The 21,273-nt window shown below is 41.6% G+C and overlaps 1 non-coding gene across 1 annotated transcript; it reads left to right on the top strand.

Annotated features, from left to right (window-relative positions):
- The first annotated feature begins 11,161 nt into the window (after positions 1 to 11,161).
- On the top strand, positions 11,162 to 11,356 carry LOC114288285 (small nucleolar RNA snoR127). Its single transcript, XR_003638174.2, has one exon. It is a non-coding gene; the product is annotated as a small nucleolar RNA snoR127 (small nucleolar RNA).
- Positions 11,357 to 21,273: the final 9,917 nt, after the last annotated feature.

The following is a 21,273-nucleotide window of genomic DNA, read 5'->3' as shown; positions in this document are numbered from 1 at the left end:
TCCTCAGTATACTGAGTGGTGTCACTCCCTCAATATATAACTTGGCCTCTATAAAGTCTGCACAGGCTATGAAAGGTTGAGGATCTGCATCAATTTCCTCTATCTCTCCATTGCCTAAGGCCATCATAATTTTCTGATGCAAAAAGAAAGGCACACATTTGTTAGTGTGAATCCAATCTCTCCCAAGTAAAGCATTGTATTTAGCATTACTGTCGATTACGAAGAATGCTGTCATGCAGTCCCTGGTTCCCACGCTCAAGCTAATGGGTAGAATCCCTTGAGCCATCTGTTTGTCTCCAGCAAAGCCAGCGATGGTTGTGCTGGTTAGGATCAACCTGGGATTCTTTTTCTCTAGTTTCTTCAAAGAAGATTTCGGTAGTAAGTTCACTGCTGCCCCATTATCTATCAGGACTCGGTTCAATTGTATCCCATCGAAGAAAGCCTTGATGTACAAAGGCTTGACATGTTGTGTCATAGAATTCGAGGTATATTCAAAAGGATATGAGAGGTTAATGCTCACCTCTTCTTCATTCTCATATTCAGTTTCCATTGGGGTAGCCATTCCAGAATCATCCTGTACCATACTCACTTGTGAATCTTCACTAGAGACAGGAATAGGATCCATGTCTTGGTCATCTTGGTCCTCATCTCCAGCCTGGAACTCGTGAGACAGTATGTGTACCATATTGACTCATACTGGAAGAAATGAGCCAAACTGGATGGCTGGCTGTGCCTGTTTCCCCTCTTGGCTACCTTGATCAGTTGCCTCAGAAGCATCCTTCATGCTACATTCTGGCACTTCATTGCTAACTGATTCCTCGAAGGATCTTTCTCAACTGGTTCTTCAATCAAAAATGTTTGCTCAGCCATGAAGGCTTCGAACATTTCTTCCTTCACCATTTCTTTCTTTTGGCTTATGCCAATTTCTTCTTCTGTCTCGCTATCACTCTCCATCAGAGCTTTCTCCAATCCTGCTAATCTAGACTTCTCTCTGGCTTTTAGTTCAGAATAAACCTTGGCCAACTATTCTCTACTGCAACCCACTTTGCTTTGTAGAGTTGGCTTTGGAGTATGGTTTGACTTTGGAGTCTTCTTTCCTTCTATCTGGACCAATGAAGAGCTCTCTCCATTTTCTTTCATATCTTTCTGGTACTGAGTGTACCTGCGCTGAATCTTTCTCATTTGTGATCTCGAAATGACTGGGACCATATCTGGTTCCTTTGTCTTTGGGTGTTTAAGCAATACCCAATTGTTCGGAGCCACCAAAGAAGGCTTGACCATCCTGCCTTGGTTTCCAACATCTCTCTGGGCAGGCACTTCCCTAGGTTTGTTTTGCATTACAAACCAGTCTGGAACTCCAGGTACCCACGAACTTACTGACTCAGATGTTGAACCGCATTTTCCTACCTTCGAAGCCATCTTCGAAGCTGGCTGTGAAGGTAAGTGCTTAGCTCTGACCTCATGTTTCGAGCCTGATTCAGACCTTCGATGAAGGTAGCCACTTTCTGTCCTACGTGAGGCTGGTCTAGGGGGCCAATCTCTGGCTTTGATCCCATGAACTGAGCCTTTCTCCAGTCTTCTTTCAGAATGACTGCTCTACATTCTGTAATAGTTAGGTGGCCTGGATTCATATAAGGGCCTCTTGCCTTTAGCATGAATTCTGTCCATTGCAAGCTCAACCACTAGTGGTCGCTGCCTATCACTAGCCAAATACGGCCTTTTGTTGTAAGCATTGGTTGATTTAGGACGTTTTTGTACATCCCTGTAATATTGCTTCCCATCAACTGGAAGCCCTTTCAACCACTTATAACTCAGTCTGCACCTGGGACACATCCTTTGCATTACTACTGCCTCTAAGGAATCATCATCTAGTGATTATTCATCAGAGTGTTCCCTCCAGTGTGAGAAACCTTGTCTAATAGCTGGTGGGTTTCTGGCGTCCTTTTTGATGGTTGTCTAGTTAGCTATATGCATCTGCACATTGACTTCTTCTAATTCTGTCAAGGACAAGTTCTGGAAGTCTGACGTAATGACATTGGCTGCCGCCTCTCCAACCTTTGGAAATGGATTACTGTCGATCCCCATGGCCATTTCTGTTTTGGCTGGGAACTTCAAACTTCCTTTCCGAATTTGTTCTTGGATCCTGTCTCGAAAAACAATGCAATTTTTAGTCGAGTGAGACCAAGAGTTATGCCATTTACAATATACTTTTCCCTTAAGTTCATCTGGAGATGGCAATTTTACTCCTTTAGGTAACTTAAGGAAGTTGGCCGCAAGCAAATGATCAAAAATGTCATCTGCCTTTATTAAATCGAAAGAATACTTTCTGTGAAAATCTTTCTTTTTAAACTGCTGGACAATTGTTGTATCCTTATGAATTAATGCCTCATAGATCACAGGTTCTTTGCCCACAATCTGTGCTGCATCGATCTCATAATTAAGATCTCTATAATATGTCTTGTGCGATGCATTATTTCGATCTTGTTCCTCCTCTAGTAATGCTTCGTACCTAGACACCTTATAGGTTAGCTCCACCAAATCTCTGAATTCAGTTGAGTCAAACTTCTTTCGAAGCCTGAACTCTAGGCCATTTTGAGCCAATCTTACTCTGGCTCTGGCAGGATGACTCTACATTTATTTCGAGCCCTTTTAAATCTAGCAATAAACTGAGTAGCCTTTTCTTCAGGCCTTTGACTCAATCTAGCCAAGTCTGCCATGGAAACCTCTGGCTCCGATTGGAAGAATTGGGCATGAAATGCCTCTTCCATTTGTTGCCAATTTTGAATGGAGCCAGGTGTAAGGTTGATGTACCATACAAATGCTCCCCCAGTTAGAGAATTTGGGAATAATCTTAGTTTCATACAGTCATGATTAGTAAATTCACCGTATTGAGCAACAAACCTAGCAATATGCTCTATTGTTGATTGGTTTCCACTCCCATAGAAAAGGGTAAAATCTGGTATCTTGAACCCTCTTGGGTATTCATGTACCCTATTACCCATTCTGGGTATGGTTTTCTGTATACAGGAGTCTGGACCCCCCAAGCCATCGGTCCACACATCTTCCTAACAATATCAGCAATTTGGTCCCTAGGGACCATATTTTGTGCCTGCTGAACCACTACTAGAGGGACAAACACAGGATTTGGTGGACAAACTTGTGCTTGTGGTCCTCTTGGTCCATAAGGTGGTACATTTGGGACTGGTTGTCCCTGCGGTGCAGGTTGCTGTTGGGGGTATGGGTTACCCCTTTTAGCCTGTCCTGCGAAAGGACCTACGAAAGGTGCCGGAACAGGTGTTGTGTCCCTTCCATTTGTAGAAAAACCTTCCAACCCCCCGGGTATAAATTCGAATAAGGGATTATTATACCCCCTAGTGCCAGGTATGGCTTCGAACATGGGATTTGTAACCATTCTTATGCCAATTTCTTGTACTTGACCAGATCCACCAACTTGTGTGGCTTCATTGTTGAGTACTGAGGCATTTTGGCCTGCTATAGGCCTCGAAATGGGTTCATACCAAGACTGAGGTGATGGTCTTTCATAGTTCTGATTACTAGTTTGACCATTAGAATGTGCATTAACTTGCATAGGCTGTTTGTCTCTAGGCAATCTTTGCCGAGGGACATTTAAAACTTCCTCTGTGTGTCTTATGTTTGTTGGTTGGTGGTTATTCATTCGATCCAAAAAGGATGTTGCCCACCTTTCCATTGTGTTCATTAATTGTTGTCCCATAGCATCTACTAGGCCATCCCATGGATTTGTTGGCTAAGTAGATGGAACAGTGGATGGTCCAATTCCTTGGTTTCGTCCAATATTACGAACATATGGTTCTTGTCCCGAAGTACTGGTCTGTTCGACCATAGGTTCTGATAACATGGGAGTTTTTACAGGATGTGTTACCACATTATCCTCTGCATTAGGTATTTCTACCTTTCCTTCTACGCCTTCTTCCAAGCATTCATTTTCTCCTTGTCTTCTTCATCTAGCTATTTCAATTAGTCCCATCAGGCGTGCCAAAAATATATGTTGGCTTTTTGGCTTTCGAAGGGTATTTTTGTAAATGCGAGCATGCCAGCAAGGATCAATCAGTCCTTACAGAAATTATAATTGCCAACCAATTATCAGACGATTGTGTTTTAGTTCTTTCAGCCTCAATGAAGAGGACTTTTACTGGTGGCTTGACTTAGGAGAAATTAAGCAAAATAATAGTTAAATGACGAACAATTGAAGTATTTCATTAAGATGAAAACTTACAATGATCCAAACTCAGCCTTGTAGAGGTTTACAGCAACAATCTACTTGAAACTACTCCTATGAACGAAGTGCAGTGCAGGAATTTAAAGTGCAGGAATGTAAAGAACAGGTATTTAAAGTGCAGGAAATGTAAAGACTGGAAATGTAAAACTGGAAAAGAAAATATGAAGTAAATGACTGGTTTGTTGGATTTGAGTCTGGGGGTTTTTTCTGGGGGCTTCTCTGCTATTTATACTCCTCAAGGATGACCATCGAACTGCACTTCAAACCGTCGAACTGCTCCTCCATGATTGCTTGATCATGCTGCCTTAGAAGTAGTTCCACTATGCCATTACTTGCAGTTGGGCTTCCCTCCTATATTTGAATTTGAACGTGAGTAACCGTTGAAGCCACGTCACCTTGCACCTCTTTATTGATCTAGTGCTGCTCAGATCACGTGAGAACCAATACTAACTGCCACGTGTACGATCAGGATCGAAGACTTAAATGGTCTTCCTATATTACCCTTATTCTGCCACGTGTCGAATTGTGATTGGCTTTTACAAAATATGTAGCCAACAAGGACTAATCTGTTATCTTCCCAAACAAGTAAACACATAAGTATTCGTAGAAGAGCTGAAGTTGGTCGTTTATTAATGATAAATTAGTAGTGCTTCAGATACAAAAAGTGTGAAATTTCTCATGGGAGTGATGTCTTTTACTCGACCCTACCCACCACCTTGTCCAAAAAAAAAAGGTCCTTAGGACGAAAGGGAAGGAAGTGTGAATATAAAAATCCATGAAACAAAAGGCCACCACCATATGTAATGTTAACATTCTCTCTAATCTCAAATTAATCACTATGTATTCTGATTTCATGTTTGTAGAAAGGCAACACCAAATTAAGATTGCCAAATAAATAATTGACAAGAATAAAAATCCCTTTATTATTGTGAAGTCGTGCTATAACATCCAATACGCAAATAATGTTTTGTCCAAAGCTACACATTGTACTAAATTTGGTGGCAACGAAAAAACAAGGTTAGTCTTTGAGAGCTTTAATTCCGTTAAGAAAACTGTTTTCAGCACAATCCATTTTACCCCACGTGGCATGGCCCAGAGCAGTTTATCTTATGTCCTTTAAAAATAGCCAAATACTATCCACGTGATTTTGAGACTAAAAAGTGCTACCATTACCTTTTCTGTCTATTTAGATAGATATTGTGAAACGTGCACTTGTTAAGAGAATAGCATTAAAAATATTTAATGAAGTCAAATTTAATCGTTGTGTTCATCTTCCCCTGCCATGTCCTTCCTCCTCCCTCACCTCCCTCACCATTCCTCCTTGATTTGCTTTCTTACCTCCCATTTTTTTTTCCCAAAAGGTCCACACCATGAAGACCCTTTTCCCAAGACTTCTAGTCCAAGCTTCTCCTTTATAATAGCCTCCATTTCCACCCCCAGTCAACGTACAGTTGCTTCTTAGATTCATTCAATAGAGAAATCATTTTCCCTTACAGTTCTTATGCAACATTTTTTCCAACTATAATGATTGGCACTGTAATTTTGATGATGCCTTTGTGGACAAGGTACCCATTTCAAATTAATGGTTTCTCTTATTTTGGTTTTGCATGTAACTCTCTATTTGCCAAGCATAATTTGTATATAACGTGTATTGCCTATTGGGTTTCCCTAGTCATTCCGCACATACCAATTGGATATATGTATATGTATACCAGTGTATATATGTTTGCTACAATTTGCATATATAAGTTATGTGTATCTAAGAAGTATGAATACTTCTACGAAGGTAATGTGTCATGTTCGATACTGACACGACACTCGTCCGACACTTCCTAATACTTGGGCACATGAAACACATCATATTGAAAAACTGCCTTACAACTGCTGGTATAATATTAAAAAATGTCATATAATAAAAATGTCCTACATTTTTTAAAATTGACCTGTCCGCATGTCTATGTCCATGCCCGTATCCGCGCTTCATAGTTGGAAACTAAAGTTAGAAGTGTAAATAAGGACATGGCCTTTGAATTTATTAATAGAAGCTGAAAAAGGTGTCCAATTACAATGATCCACTTTGGAAAGAATATGGATCCTATGGGATCAAGATATGCTGAATGTAATGTTCATTAGCATAAATGACCAGCACCCATGGCAGGTCTGTGGGGCTCTATTAAATGCACTACAGGAAATATAGAATTTAACGGCGTTTATTTAGCGACGTTTTTTTAAATGCCACTGTTTCTAACCTTTAACGACGTTTTATAAACGTTGCATTTTATTTTGATTAAAACGGTACCGTTTAAGTAATAGAAGTCGCTTTTTAAACACCTTCACGTGTGTTCAAAATAATGTTATTCCTCTCTCTCTTAGCTCTGTAAGAATCAAAACCCTTCTCAATCTCTTTCTCTTCAGGCCCTCATTTTGAGTCTGGGAAACCTTTAGTCTCAGAGAAACCAATCCCTCAAATCTCTTACTCACTCACCCACTCGATCGCTCTCTCTCTCTCTCTCTCTCTCTTTCTCTCTCTCTCTAAACCCTTCAGTCTCAGAGATTAAGATTCAACCTTCTTCAGCTCGGTTTCATCTCAGATCCAATCTCAAAGTGATTTCAATTTCGAAGCTCTCTCTCTCTCTCTCTCTCTCTCTCTCTCGATTTCGAAGCTCCACTGCCACCACCATCACCACCGTTGACTAAGGTGAGCACCACCGTCTACAATCTCAATTTCGTATTCTCTCTCTCAAGCTTTTCCTTCCATTGATTCTTCTCCTAGGGTTTACATAAGTTTAACATTTCAGATCTGAGATTTCTCATTCAAAAATATATTTTTCAGATCTGAGATTTCTCATTCAAAAATATGTGTTTCAAATCTGGGATTTCCCATTCAAAAATATGTTTGAGATTTGAGATTTCTTATTCAAAAACATATGTTTCAGATATGAGATTTCTCATTCAAAAATATGTTTGAGATTTGAAATTTCTTATTCAAAAACACATGTTTCAGATCTTAGATTTCTCATTCAAAAATATATGTTTATGATTTGAAATTTCTCATTCAAAATATTTGTTTGAGATTTGAAATTTCTCATATGAAAATATATAGTCTTTACTCATTAAAAATTTTCATTCGAAACAATATTTTTTTAGATATGAGATTTTCATTCTAAAATACATGTTTCCTTATAAATCCCTGTGGTCCTTGTAGTGCAAAATTAACAGAAACCCTTAATTCAAAAATAAGAGTGTGTGAAGCTCATGCATTATTTAGGCATGTGGTGTTGTGCTGGAACTAATTTAGGGGGGCAAAATTGCGTAATGCTCTTTTCCAATATATATATTTTTTTCATTTTTCATCTTCTTCTCATCTGTGTTTCACTCCAACCACCACCTCACCACTGTGCAGCCATCTCTGTGCACTCTATCTCTCTCTGGGTGGCTATGTGTGTGGTATGAGACAAGAGGCAAGTGGTATCATTGGAGATCTCTGGTATCATTTTTTAATGATTTGGTTTGTTTTGGTGTACTTCGGAGATCTGTGGTATCACGTTTTAATGATTTGGTTGTTTCTATTTCAGCTTCCATTTTCTCTTCTCAAGACTGCACAGGGGCATCCTATGGTGAGAGTCCTATCTTTTGAGAGCATTTTTGTACTTATGTAGTCTTTGTTTGGTTGCTGAGAAAATGTAGATGTAAAGAAACTATTGCTCTGCTTTGTTAGAAGGAAATATAAGAAAGGAAATTTATTAAAATATGATGTTAGGTTTCTCACGGATTTGGCTCCCAAATAGCCAAGAATCTAGCACCCAACAAGTTTTGGCTGATTTGAAATTATTTTATTATTATTTTTTAAATCATGGAGTTTTTTTGCTTGTAGAAACAAAAAGAACATGCATTGTACGTGTAACGCCCTCAAAAATAACCCATTATATATATATCATTGACATGCATTACTTAAAGAAGACAATATATTAATTCATTCATCAGAGTATTACTAAATAAAGCATTACATGTAACATTGAATAAAATGCCTTACAGGCTTACATCTTTCCAAGCCAACACTTGGATACAAAAATATGAGTTCTAACTCAAAACAAGAAAAGCCCTAGGCTTGAATGTTTACATGTACCAATAAATAAAGACAATTAACTAAAGGTAGTCTTCTTCAAACCAGAAGCCAAACCCTCCCAAGCTAAGTCCTTGGAGGTAGTTTATCACCTGAACCTGAAAATGATGTTCCCATAAAGGGTGAGCCACAGCCCAGTAGAAATATACTAAACCACTTATAAGCAATGAATAAAGCAATAGTATTCAACAGATGGTTAACCAAGATAATCAATTACTTCATTTTACAATCTCATGACACTATTGTCTAAGATACGTTTTACTTTTCAATTTTATCAACATGGCTCAGAACCTGGCCAAACTTACAACAGTGAATCACATATATAATATTCACATCCTTCCAATTTCAACAAACAAATGAGACTCAAGCTCAAATCAAACACTTCATACTTCCAGATTGATACACATTTTAGTGCTGTATCAATAAAACACTTCTATATAAATAAGCACACATAAAAGTGATGCTAATGGAGTCCATCCCCTATCTCCTCCCAAACAAAATCCGGTTTAGAGGTCCATCCCCTATCTTCCCCTAAACCGTGGAGTACATCCCCTATCTCCTCACACACACAAAACAATGTATGCAAATGCAATGCTCAATCAATACACGTATTTTCTGTATCAATGCCATAGTCAAAATTAATGACTTAACCAATGTGATTAGTTTCAGTTATTCCTAATCCACATGCAATGTCTACAACAATCACGACTATCCTCCACCGATAGCCCAAAACAGTTATTTCTAAACTGAAAATAACTATGTCAAAAATTCAATAGACAAATGATACCAATTACCCAATTACGCCATTTAATCAATGAATTCCATGAATTTAACTCTCTTTTCCCAATTCCATGAATTACTTTTACAAATTAATTCAATAATACAACTAGGGTTTTTCCCAAAATTTATCAAGTATCCCCAACATGTTAAAATACCAAAACTTAGAACAAAACCTATATAATGGAGTAGGAAATCCCTACCTCAAAGAAAACAACCCAAATGGAGAAGATAGAGATGAATGCCCAAATTCCAATGTGCTCCAAATCACCAAATGTTCAGATTAGAATGAAGCCCAAGCCGCCCTCTATCTTTCTAACAAAGAACTTAAGATGGATTCACACTAGAAGTAGATGAACACCTAAAGAGAAGATGAGTTTTGAGGGAGAGAAGTCGGACCTAGGGTTTAGAACCAAAAAGAATAAGAAAAGACTGATCAAAACCCGCTGCTGGGTATATAAACTGGACAGGCTCGCTCGAGCGAAGACTTTGTCGCTCGAGCGACCAGACACAGAGAAACTACGCTCGAGCCAAGGAAGCCTTGCTCGAGCCAACAACTCAAAAGCTCGCTCGAGCGAAAGAAAGCTCGATCGAGCGAAGAACTCAAACCCTCAGGTCTGCAACAAGACACACGCTCGAGCGAAGGAACTATTGCTCGAGCGAAGGACGAACTAACTCGCTCGAGCGAAGAAAATCTCGCTCGAGCCAAGAATGAACAGCTACAGGTCCAAAACAAACGCAACCATTCGCTCGAGCGAACAACTCCTCGCTCGAGCGAAGAACCAAAAACCTGGACAACAACACTTGGTTCCTAAACCCAACCAATCCTGAAACAAACCTGCCCAACACATCCTATAATTCCAAATGAGAAAATAAGGGACAACAACAACAATTATACAATGACAGAATCTACGGAACCTAAGTCCGGATACAATAATCAAGTGGGAAAAGACCGGGGTCGCTATAGTACGAGTTAAGAGTTGAAATTTAATTTATTATTTTCCTAGGAATTTCCAATAATCGCATGGAGGGTTAGGTTTTTGAGAGTTTAAGTTTGTTAGACTAGTTTGTAAGGGGTGGAGCTTGAAGAAGCGAAGCAAACTTACAGTAATAGCATATTATATTTTTTTAAGCCCCCTAATTAATGCTATAATTTTGACAGTTGGTGGAACTTAAAAATGGGGAAACATACAATGGGCATTTGGTGAATTGTGATACTTGGATGAATATCCATCTTCGTGAAGTCATATGTACCTCAAAAGTATTTTATATTTTTTGATCAATTTTGTCCCTTTGCTTAGAACTCTGATATTTATGAGTTTTTGTTGAACCTAAAACTGAAAATTCAATGCAGGATAGAGATAGGTTTTGGAGAATGCCAGAATGCTACATTCGGGGGAATACAATCAAGTATCTTTGAGTTCCAGATGAGGTTTGTTAAATTTTGAACATTTTTTAATATCTGAAGTTCTGAGCTACATTCCTATTTTATCTACTTCAGATCGTCTTCCTTTGGTGCCTATTTGTCTTTCTACATTGATCACGTAGCAAGTCTTTAAATATCAACTTAACAACTCAATTCAACTGAACAAAACTCTAGTCCCAATCCAATTATGAGTGGTAACCATGAATTACCTTTAGTTTGTTTGACTCATCTATTATTGTTTGCTTGGGGATTTGGTCCTAAATTACAATTTACAGCCAAAACCAGTCAAACTCAAATCATTGATTTGCTTAATCAAACTCTTGAGTGGTGAGAATTAGTCGCTTTTGAGTTATTTTATTTTATTTATTTATTTTTGACTTTTTAAATTTTTTGGTGGTCATGGTTGGGTATAGCATTTATGACATGTTTAGAGATGCTGTTGTTGCAGAAGCAGTGAGAATAGGGCGCATTTTGGGCATTGTTTTAAAATTTTTCAAATGATTCGTTAATATGCCACAAATATACCTCCAGTTTTGAACTGCTGCCTTTTATGTCTTCTCTCTCTCTCTCTCTCTCTCTGGAATGATGCATCTTAGCCAAAGCAGACAATGATGTGCTCCTTGAGGTATCTTGTTTTAAGCTTGTAATAATTGCTACTGTGGAGGCACTTGGTGATCTTCCTATGCAGTTGATCAAGCTTTAAGCTGGGTACCTATTGGAGAAGCGCATCTCTCTGGTGATAACACAGAGATTGGTTTCTTGTCTGACCAGACTTTCTCCATGTGATTTTCTTCTCAAATGGCCAGTTTGGAGAACTTGTAATTTTGCATATTCTGTAATTTTTTGCTTGATGGTGTTATTAGATGTTCTTTATGTATCCTTAGTGTCTGATTTGAATGCTTTAGGTTCAAATCCTTATTTGCATTTTATACATTTTCCAAAATATGTACGTAAGTTGATTCTAGTGTTATTTTATCATTGGTTTTCTCTCTTAGTAAATGCTTGATTACGTTTCTTATTTGTTGTAAAATAAATAAATAAAGCCTTTATTATCACTTTATCAGTGAACTGGGGAGGTTTCTTTCATGCCATTTCTTGAAGTGGTTACTTTGAAGATTGTTTTTGTCATAGCCAAACATTCCTTTTTGTCAGGGTGGAATATCTTTCTGAAGCAACCCCTTCTAAGTTTCTATTCTTAATTTCACAGAATGGTTGTGGCATTTGCTGTTTATTGGTATTTTCTACAAATGATATAGGCACAGTTTTATTTAATGGAAAAAGAACAATGATGTCAAGCCTTATACTGCAAATTTAACTATTTTGAAATTTTAGTTTGATGTAAAAGCTCCTTACCCTCATTCTTTATTTTTTGAGTATAATTGTATGCATTGTTGTTTGTCCTTATATAACATGAACATATATAATTTTATTTTACCATTCTCTTTCCTTATTTTGGCCTTTTTCGTATCAAAGCTATCTCAGTTATAGATTTTGTGTTCAAATTTTTTCGAACTTCATATATGTTGTTAAAAGTTTTATATCTCAAAAATCAGCAGGTTGACCTAACAGAACTGTGGAAAAGTAGGAATTTGTTTTTGATGTAGTGCTGAATAAAGAGGTCTCAAATGATGAGGTGAGTATGCCGCACAAACAAAAATAAGAAACTGAAATGAAAATACAAGCTACTTATGGTTTTGGTGTGATGGAAATAATTTACTAGGCCATTTGGCATTAGTTAATCTTGGTTTTCTTATCTTTCCATAGGTATATCGTGAAACTGTGGAGCCCATTGTTCCAATAATTTTTTAGCAGACTGTAACAGCGCCCGCGTGGGGCCTCGCGCTACAGTTCGGACTCGATTTGTGTCACGGTTCTTAATCTGAACCAAAGAGTCCAAATCTGGCAAATCGTTTTGAGAAACAGATTTTTGAAAAAGTAGTGCCAAACATGGACTGCTTTGCCAGATACAGAGTCGCCACCTAAATATTTTTTATGGGAGAATTTAGGAAACCCTGACTCGGTGCCGAAGGCCACATGTCCGTCATCACCGGAGTTGTCTCGGCTCGGGAGCTTGGGTACGATCGGGGAAGGTCAGCTATGAGCACCCCCTTTCGCCCGGTCCGAAGACCGGCCTCTACTAACCGTGATATCCGTTTTTGAAAACTTTATGTGTTCTTATTCCATTTATTAGCCTAGAATTACTATGTTGTGCGCGCAGCAAACAAGTATAGACTAGATTGCCTAATTTGGAAATAAACATTGCATATCCGTTCGGTTTGAAAATGCTTTGGAATTTGCTACTCGCAAGTAGGCTAAAACACGGATTTCAATGAGTTCTTCCAACTCAAACAATCCAACCTTCACCCACAGGCATTCAAAACAGTTTAACACATGAGCATCTAGCCGCATGGCAAGCATACTGTCATGTTAACATTCACACACATGCGAGATGCTAAAGCGGAAATACTTACATCGTACTCCGTGCCAAAATAGTAAACTAGTTAGCAAAACATGCATGTCCTAGTTCATGTTAAATTGCCTAATGCAACGCATACAAAATGTCGCTAAGATAGGCTCGGCTAATCCTAGACATGTCATGTGAAAATGCACAATTATCACATATTCAATTTGGGAATTGAAGTAATGATGCAGTTAGCATGATGTACCGAGCCTAATGCATGCAATACAAATGCATGGATGCACACATGCATAGCATAAGGTATGCTGAATTAGACATGCCCTAATACTAACCATCAAAGCAGGTAAGTAAAAGGGAAGAAAGAAGTGAGGTTGGAAGACATACACACACTCACGCACACTTATTACAGATTTGCCCTCACTCGGAGGGACCAAATAAATATTACAAATTAATTAACTACACAAGCTAATTAATATTACAAATTAACTAATTAACAAATTAACTACTTAATTAAAGCAGGAAAGCGTCTCGGGAGACGCGCCACCATGCGCAAGCTGCCTCTGTTTTCCTTCCTTTCCTCCTCTGGAGGCTGTCAAAGCCTCAGGAATGCATCCTTGGACAGAGGGGATTATCACCGGCTGAATGAAACTTCCACCGGCAGTGTAGTATGGCCATCGGCACAAAATAGGGCCTGTCGGCAGAGAAAATTGTGCCGGTCGGCACATTACACGGCCGGTCGGCAGAGTATTCCTGCAGAACCTGCAACTCACAGCAACAAAGGGCAAAACAAGGCATGGCAGCATATTTCAAGGCATGTATGCATCAACCATGTCTCTTATCATTGTGATGACTCAAAGGGACATGTGCCTCGGTTCTCGGACCACCAATCACGCATTTCCATGCATGATGGCCCAAGGAACCAAGTATGCAACTTTGATTTCAAATGCATGCAAATCAATCAAACAAATTAGGCCCTATTCCTATCACCAATTCAAGGAACAAGGCATGCATGCAAGATGCAATGCAACCTAGGCATACAAGCTAGGAATGCAACATGACATGGCAATGCACTTATGCAAGCATACAAGCATGCATATGGCAATACAAATGAGTGCAAAGATGGACTTAAACATGAATTAGGCGACTCTAAAATAGGCCTAAAACAGTAGCCAAAAGTGCTAAAGAGTGAGAGCTAAATGGCATGCACACACACATGCACATAACGACCAACACTTAAGCATGAATCAAACAACATTCAAGCACACTTGAAAGAAGGAAACATGGACAAATTAGCATGCAACATGAGCCTTGAAATCATGTTATAAAATGATGCCAAATCAAATTATAAATCAAGTCAAGCATGCAACAAAAAGTCCAAGTGTTCAAGGCAAGTCGATAAGGCATTGAACTACACTTATCATGACCAAACATGGCATGCATTAAACAACTAAAAACAGATTTTTAGCATGTTAAAACAAAGCCAAAAGACTCCTTAGATGGCATCTAAGTGGCCCAAATACAAAGGCATACATCATGGCCAAAACATGGAGCATTGCAACACATGCTTTCAAAGCATTAAAGAGGCATGCAAGGCAATCAAACGAGCATGGAAATGGGACTGAAATAGCATGTAGAATGATTCCAAATCACCAAAACAATGCAAAGATGGCATGCTACACATGCACATACTCAAGGCCAACAAGCCCAAATGCAAAGGAGCTATATAATGCATGCAAAGATCAACCCAAACGACTATGGACAGAGCTAAAACATGGCAAAATAAGCACATAATCTTCACAAATGCAAGCCTAAAACATGCTCCAACAAAGGCTAACAACCTAGAACATGTTAAGGCGCAAATAAGGCATTACATGGCAACTATGCTAAACATGCATAAGGTTCCAAAACCAACTTGAAATCATGTTATATCATGGATATATAAGCATGAAAAACAAACCAAACATGCTCAACACACACTCAAGCATAGGCTTCTTTAAGACGCCAAAATGTGCCCTTTTCAAGGACAACAAGGAGAGGGGGTGGCCCTCTCCTTCTTGGGACTTCAAAGCATCATCTTCACCACTGAAATCCCTCAAGATTTCAGTGGTGAAGAGACCTCAACACCAAAATCCCGGAGCTAGCACAAAATGGCTCAAAATGAGGCCTTTTGAGGCCTTTTGAGGCCTAAGGGTGGTCAACAACCCTCAAACAACAAAACACTCTTAATAAACAATAAAGAGGGCTTAAAAATAGAACTTTTTTATGTTATACAATAATCACAAAAACAGCTCTAAGATAGATGAAAAATCAATGCAAAAAAGGGGGAAAAAGGGACTAGTTTCTCACCCTTGTAGCCTTCTTCAACAAAGATGCTCCAATGGCCTCCTTGAGCTTGAATCTAAGACCAAAACTTCAAAACACACTCTTTAGAACCTCAGCTCCTAGAGGAAGGTGAAACACTAGGTGTTTGTGTGCAATAGTAAGGCACAAAACACCTAGTATGCAAAATGAGAGGAAAAGAGAGATAGGTTGTGTATCTAACCCTAACCCTAGGAAAAACCAGAGCTCTCCTCTGTCTTCTCTCCTCAAAAATGTCTAAAGCCCTTTCTCCTTTGCCTTAGAGAGAGCTCTCTCTATATGCCTCTTGTAAAGCTTATCAAACAAGCTTTGCAAGAGGGAGATCCCTCCATACACGTGTATGGAGGGGAGCAAAAGTTATACAGCTGTCCAAAAATATCTGCAAAAGCAGATGAACAGCAATCGGCCGGCAAAAAATGCCATTTTGGCCAAACAAAGTGCCGACAGGCACAAAAAAGTGCTGACCGGCAACAAATAGTGCCGACCGGCAGACCATTTTGCCGGTGGCAGCAAAAACCAGCCGGTGGCATCTAGCCACTGCCGGTGATGGGTGGGGATGGTCTACAAGCCCCAACCTGCCTCTGAAAGGCAAGATGCAAGTGTTTGGTGCAAAACCAGACACTAAACGGTCAAGTTCGGAGATCCTGAGACAAGGCGCGCGAGCCGAGGCCTCCGGGAACTCCAAACGAACACAAACAAGGATAATCACCGAGTGTTCAAACAGTGACGTCCAAGTCTTGAGGACGGTCAAAAATGGGGTGTCTACAGTTGCCCCTCTTTGACAGAACTCGAAAGTCATAACAATGACGGGAGTGAATGTCAAAGCCCAGAGACGACCCATTTTTGACAAGGCCGAAGACTTAGACAAACATGCAAGACAAATAAGATATGCGCCCGAAGGCAGGGGCAAGATGCAAGACAATGCACGAGGCCAGACATAACTTATGATCATGCAAAGAAAGCTGTAATGAAGCAAACATGCGACAGTTTTAAGCTAGCATACCAAACTACACTACAATGCAGAAAGGATGTAAGAGAATTATGGAATTCTCAATACGTCTCACTCGGGAGATACAATACCTGTGTGGCTCGTCTGGTTGCACCAGCTTCAAATGAACCGTACATACAATATCGTGCCTGCAAAGAAAACAAACTTAACAGGTACAATATTGTTAGCAACATGCATGACAATGCAAAATGGATGCAAAACGATATGCGATATATACAAAACAATGTATAAACAATGCAAATGCAGATGCAATGTAATTGAAACAATGCAAGCTACATGCAAAGCAATTGAATCGTGATCCAATCACGAGCGGTTCGAAACCACATCTATGTCAAATAGATTGATGGAGATAACAAGTCTGTCTACCACAGAACGGTCAACTGAACTGTGAGCATTGTAGACAGACGCAAGAACAAGTATTGGGTGGAATTGACATAAGTGGGGAAACAACCCGCTGGAGAAAGGACTACGATCCTAATGCCGGATGCAAAAATTACACTACAATGTAATGGGTGGATATGGCACGCAGGCCAAACCAAATCTTGCCTAGGAAAGGCATGCATACATACGAGCCATGTGTAACACAGAAAAGGTGCCGCAACCCTCAACCAACATACCAGCGTGGAATCGGCGCGATACACAAGAACTGCGTTTTAACATGAAAAGTAAGGGCACATACCAGACCAAGCTCAACCTGGAAAGGCGCAAGCCAAAGGCGGAAGGTGATGCAATGAATGCATGCAATCTACAATGCAATATTTACAAATATGCAATGGAATGGATACAATGGACATGGCACGCAAGCCAAACCAAATCTTGCCTAGGAAAGGCATGCACACGTACGAGCCATGTGTAACACAGAAAAGGTGCCGCAACCCTCAACCAACATATCAACGTGGAATCGGCGCGATACACATAAAGAACTGTGTTCTAACATGAAATGTAAGGACATATACCAGACCAAGCTCAACCTGGAAAGGCGCAAGCCAAAGGCGGAAGGTGATGCAATGAATGCATGCAAACTACAATGCAAATGCAAGACAATGCAAATATGCAATGACTATGATTGCAACTTTCCCTATCTTACCAACAGGGTGATATACTAGGTTGGTTCAGTATCCAGAATTGAGGCGTAGACATGCCGCCTCAACCTATGGGGCTTCCATACAGATTTCAAGCCGAGGGTAGACCTCTGGGTATTTAAACCAGACTTTAGTCTCGGAACTCCCGAACCTTTGCGTTCTAGGCATAAGCCGTTCGAACTCTAGTTTCCACCGTCCCAGTTGGTCTTCTAGGAACTCATCGCAAGCACAGGCAGGTGGCTTTACCAGACCACCGAAAAATCGTTCGGGCACGACAAACACCGAAGGAATTGCACCTTCAGAGGATTTAAGGTCTCCTAGACCGGAATGCAAAATGTATGCATGACAATGCATGTTTTTGTTTGTTGTTTTTTTTGAAATGCAAGTGATGCAAGTGAAATGCATGTTGCATGGAATGCGCGACAACACGCGGCTTAAGATATGTACAAAGCAATAGTGTGCACACCAATGCAATAAAGGTTTTGCACCTTCCAAGGATTTAAGGTCTTCTAGACCGTACGTGTTTAAGGTCTCGCCAGACCATGCGTGTTTAAGGTCTCGCCAGACCGTGCGTGTTTAAGGTCTCGCCAGACCGTGCGTGTTTAAGGTCTCGCCAGACCGTGGGTATTTACAAGACGCGTGACAATGCGCTGAAGGTTTCGCACCTCCAAAGGATTTAAGGTCTCCTAGACCGTGCGTGTTTAAGGTCTCGCCAGACCGTGCGTGTTTAAGGTCTTGCCAGACCATGCGTGTTTAAGGTCTCGCCAGACCGTGGGTATTAAATGTATGCATGTGTGACACGTATGCCACACGGAATGCAAAATTTTGAAAATTGGACTTACACGCTTCGCGAAGCCGGTTCGTATGCAAAACAATGCAATGTACTAACAAGTACAAGTGAGGTGCGTAAAATAACGCGAGGGGATATATGCTAGATGCAATTGAGGTGCACAAAACAGTGCGATGCGCAGAACAGCGCGAACAATACAATGCACAAAACAGTGCGATGCGCAGAACAGCGCGAACAATACAATGCACAAAACAGTGCGATGCGCAAAACAGCGCGGACAATACAATGCACAAAACGGTGCGATAGTTTGAAATGCACAAAACAGTGCGATGCCAAGTGTGACGTGCATGCCACACGGAGTGTAAATGGGCTCAAATGCGCAACAACGCATGTATTCCGGAATGCATGACAATGCATGGAATGGAAATGCAATGATGCATGGGAGATGTGCACGACAATGCAAAGGGGGTGCGTGTTGCAACGCATGTAATACGTGCATAACAATGCAAATGTGCGGCGCACGACAGTGCGATGTATTGCACCGAAGTAGTGTGATGAGTTCGTGCAACACACATGGGGCAACTTTTGAATTCAAAAGGATACAAAAAGGATACACCTTGCACGAATTCGAGCGCCACGCACTGAAGACACGGCTTGCGGTCAGAACGGAGGCCGGTTGAATGTCGGAGATGCACTTTCTTGCACTTTCTTCAGCTATGAAGACCAAAAACAACTCAAATGGCCTAAACAAGGCTGTGGGAACCCCACCGGCCGAAAGAGGAGGCCACCGGCTGGCCATCGGCACAAAAACAATTCCATCGGCACATAAAAGTGCCGGCCGGCACAAAACATTGCCGACCGGCAAACAGTTGCTGGTGCGGGGCAGTTTTGTCTTTTCACCTTGGGTGTTTTAAAATAGGGCTTCAAGCCCTATTTCCTCACTTCTCCACCGCCGAAATCCTTCACTCTCTCTCTCTAGAGTGCTTCTCTCTCATTTTTCGCCCATTTCTTCGCGTTCTACGCCCGTTTCGTCGTCGGATTCGCGATCCTCTTCGCGTTTCGGACATTTTCCACCGATCACATTTTCGTTTCGGTGCCTCGTTCGGCGTTCTCGCCTTTTCGGGGTTTGTTCCCCTCGCTTTCCTCTTCATTTTCGTGCCTCTTCACATTCCGGCCTTCCCGGCCATTTTCGACCCTCTCGGGAGTTGACTTTTCAGTTGACTCTTCATATTCCGGCTCGGTTTTCCTTTTCCGACCATTTTCACACCACTCTCTACATGGCGGACGACATTCCACATGTCGGGACTCCCCCGGACCACGAGATGGATCCCGGGGTCGAGTTCCTACCACTGAGCGAGCGCCCGTTCGACCCGGCGACCTACCGGCCGGCGATCCACGTTCTGCCCCCAGACGGCCTGCGTCAGTTCCGGAGCTTTGAGAGGTACGCGGCCCCTGAGCTACTACTACGCGAGCCTACCTCCCACCTTTCATTCGGCACTCCCGAGGTAACTCTTCATCTTCTGCTTTACTTTCTGCAATGTAGGATACAAAACTGCCATAGTTAGCTGTATTCTTTAATTGCTGAAATCCGATATGCCGTAGACCATAGTTGACTGTAAACATATATACAACTGATATCTGCTTGAGACTGACATATGCACACACACTGCACTAGCCCTGAATCACCCAAACACACGGCACACACTGTATTCTACTGCACACACACTGGTACCCAGTATTTGTCTGAATCTGTCAAACTTGCATACATGCCACATCTATTCTGAAACACCTAAACACGCTGACACAGCACACGTATTTTACTGTAAGCACACCGGCACCCGGTATCTGCCTGAATCTGACAAACTTGCATTCATGCCATATCTGTCCTTTCAAAACTGCATTTTGAATGTTGTCTCGCAATTGTCATTTTCTGTTTGCAGGAGGGTTCCCATACCATTCGCGGGTATGGGAATACTGGTGCACGGGAGTGGTATGATGAGCTCCCTGATGCGGTCCGACGCATCGTGGACCGAGCGGGCTTCGGCACCTTCTGCCGAGGACTCTCCAGGCTCTCCACTTGCAGACCTCTTCTCGCCGCTTTGGCGGAGAGGTGGTGGGACACCACCGATTCTTTCCACTTCTCTGCTACAGGGGATATGACGATGACCCCTCATGACTTCTCGATGCTCACAGGCATCGGGGTAGGGGGTGATCCGATCCCCTTCGACATAGCGATGGATGAGTGGACCGCCGCTCAGGTTCATCTACTGGGGGAGGCCCCGCCGCTAGCTCGTCCAGGCTTCGTGCGGTACTCCTGGTTCGAGACACAGTTTCGGGTCCAGCCCGCATTGGAGGAGGTGCAGATGACCGAGGAGGACGTGGAGAGGTATGCTCGGGGCTTCCTCATGTTCCTTTTCGGGACTACTATCTTCGCCGACCGGGCGAACACCGTGCCTCTCTGCCTTCTCAGCGCACTGGTGGACGTCCGAGATATTCTGCACTTTGATTGGGGCGGCGCTGCTCTGGCCACCCTGTACGGATATATGAGCTCGGCTTCTCGGGGCAGCGGCCAGCTACTTGGAGGTTACTGGCGGGCTTGGGAGGTACATTTCTTCTCTACTTTTTCATTTCTGTCTCGTACTTTCTGTACTCTGTACACTGCACACACTGCGGTCTGCTTTACACTTGCTGTATACTGTACACACGGCACACACATACATTCTGCCTTACACTGACTGTACACTGTTCACACTGTACACTGCACACAATACACGGCTCAACACACGGCTCTGCCATTTCTGCTTCATTCTGTATATCCTGCTTTATCTGATGGTCATACTGACGTCTGTTTTGCAGCTGTGGGTTTACGCCTACTTCCCTAGGCTTGCACCCGTGCCAGTTGCGGAGCCTCCTCCGGCTGTTCCATTTTCGAGTCGCTTTGACGGGGGGTGCACCCGGCGACCACGGGAGACGTTCGGCTTCTTCCGCCGATATTTCGACACCATCACCCCCACGGAGGTATGCTTTACTT

This window comes from Camellia sinensis, chromosome 12 (genome assembly GCF_055761805.1).
Source record: "Camellia sinensis isolate YWXY chromosome 12, ASM5576180v1, whole genome shotgun sequence".
Classification (NCBI taxonomy): domain Eukaryota; kingdom Viridiplantae; phylum Streptophyta; class Magnoliopsida; order Ericales; family Theaceae; genus Camellia; species Camellia sinensis.
This window is presented reverse-complemented; position numbering and strand designations above follow the sequence as displayed.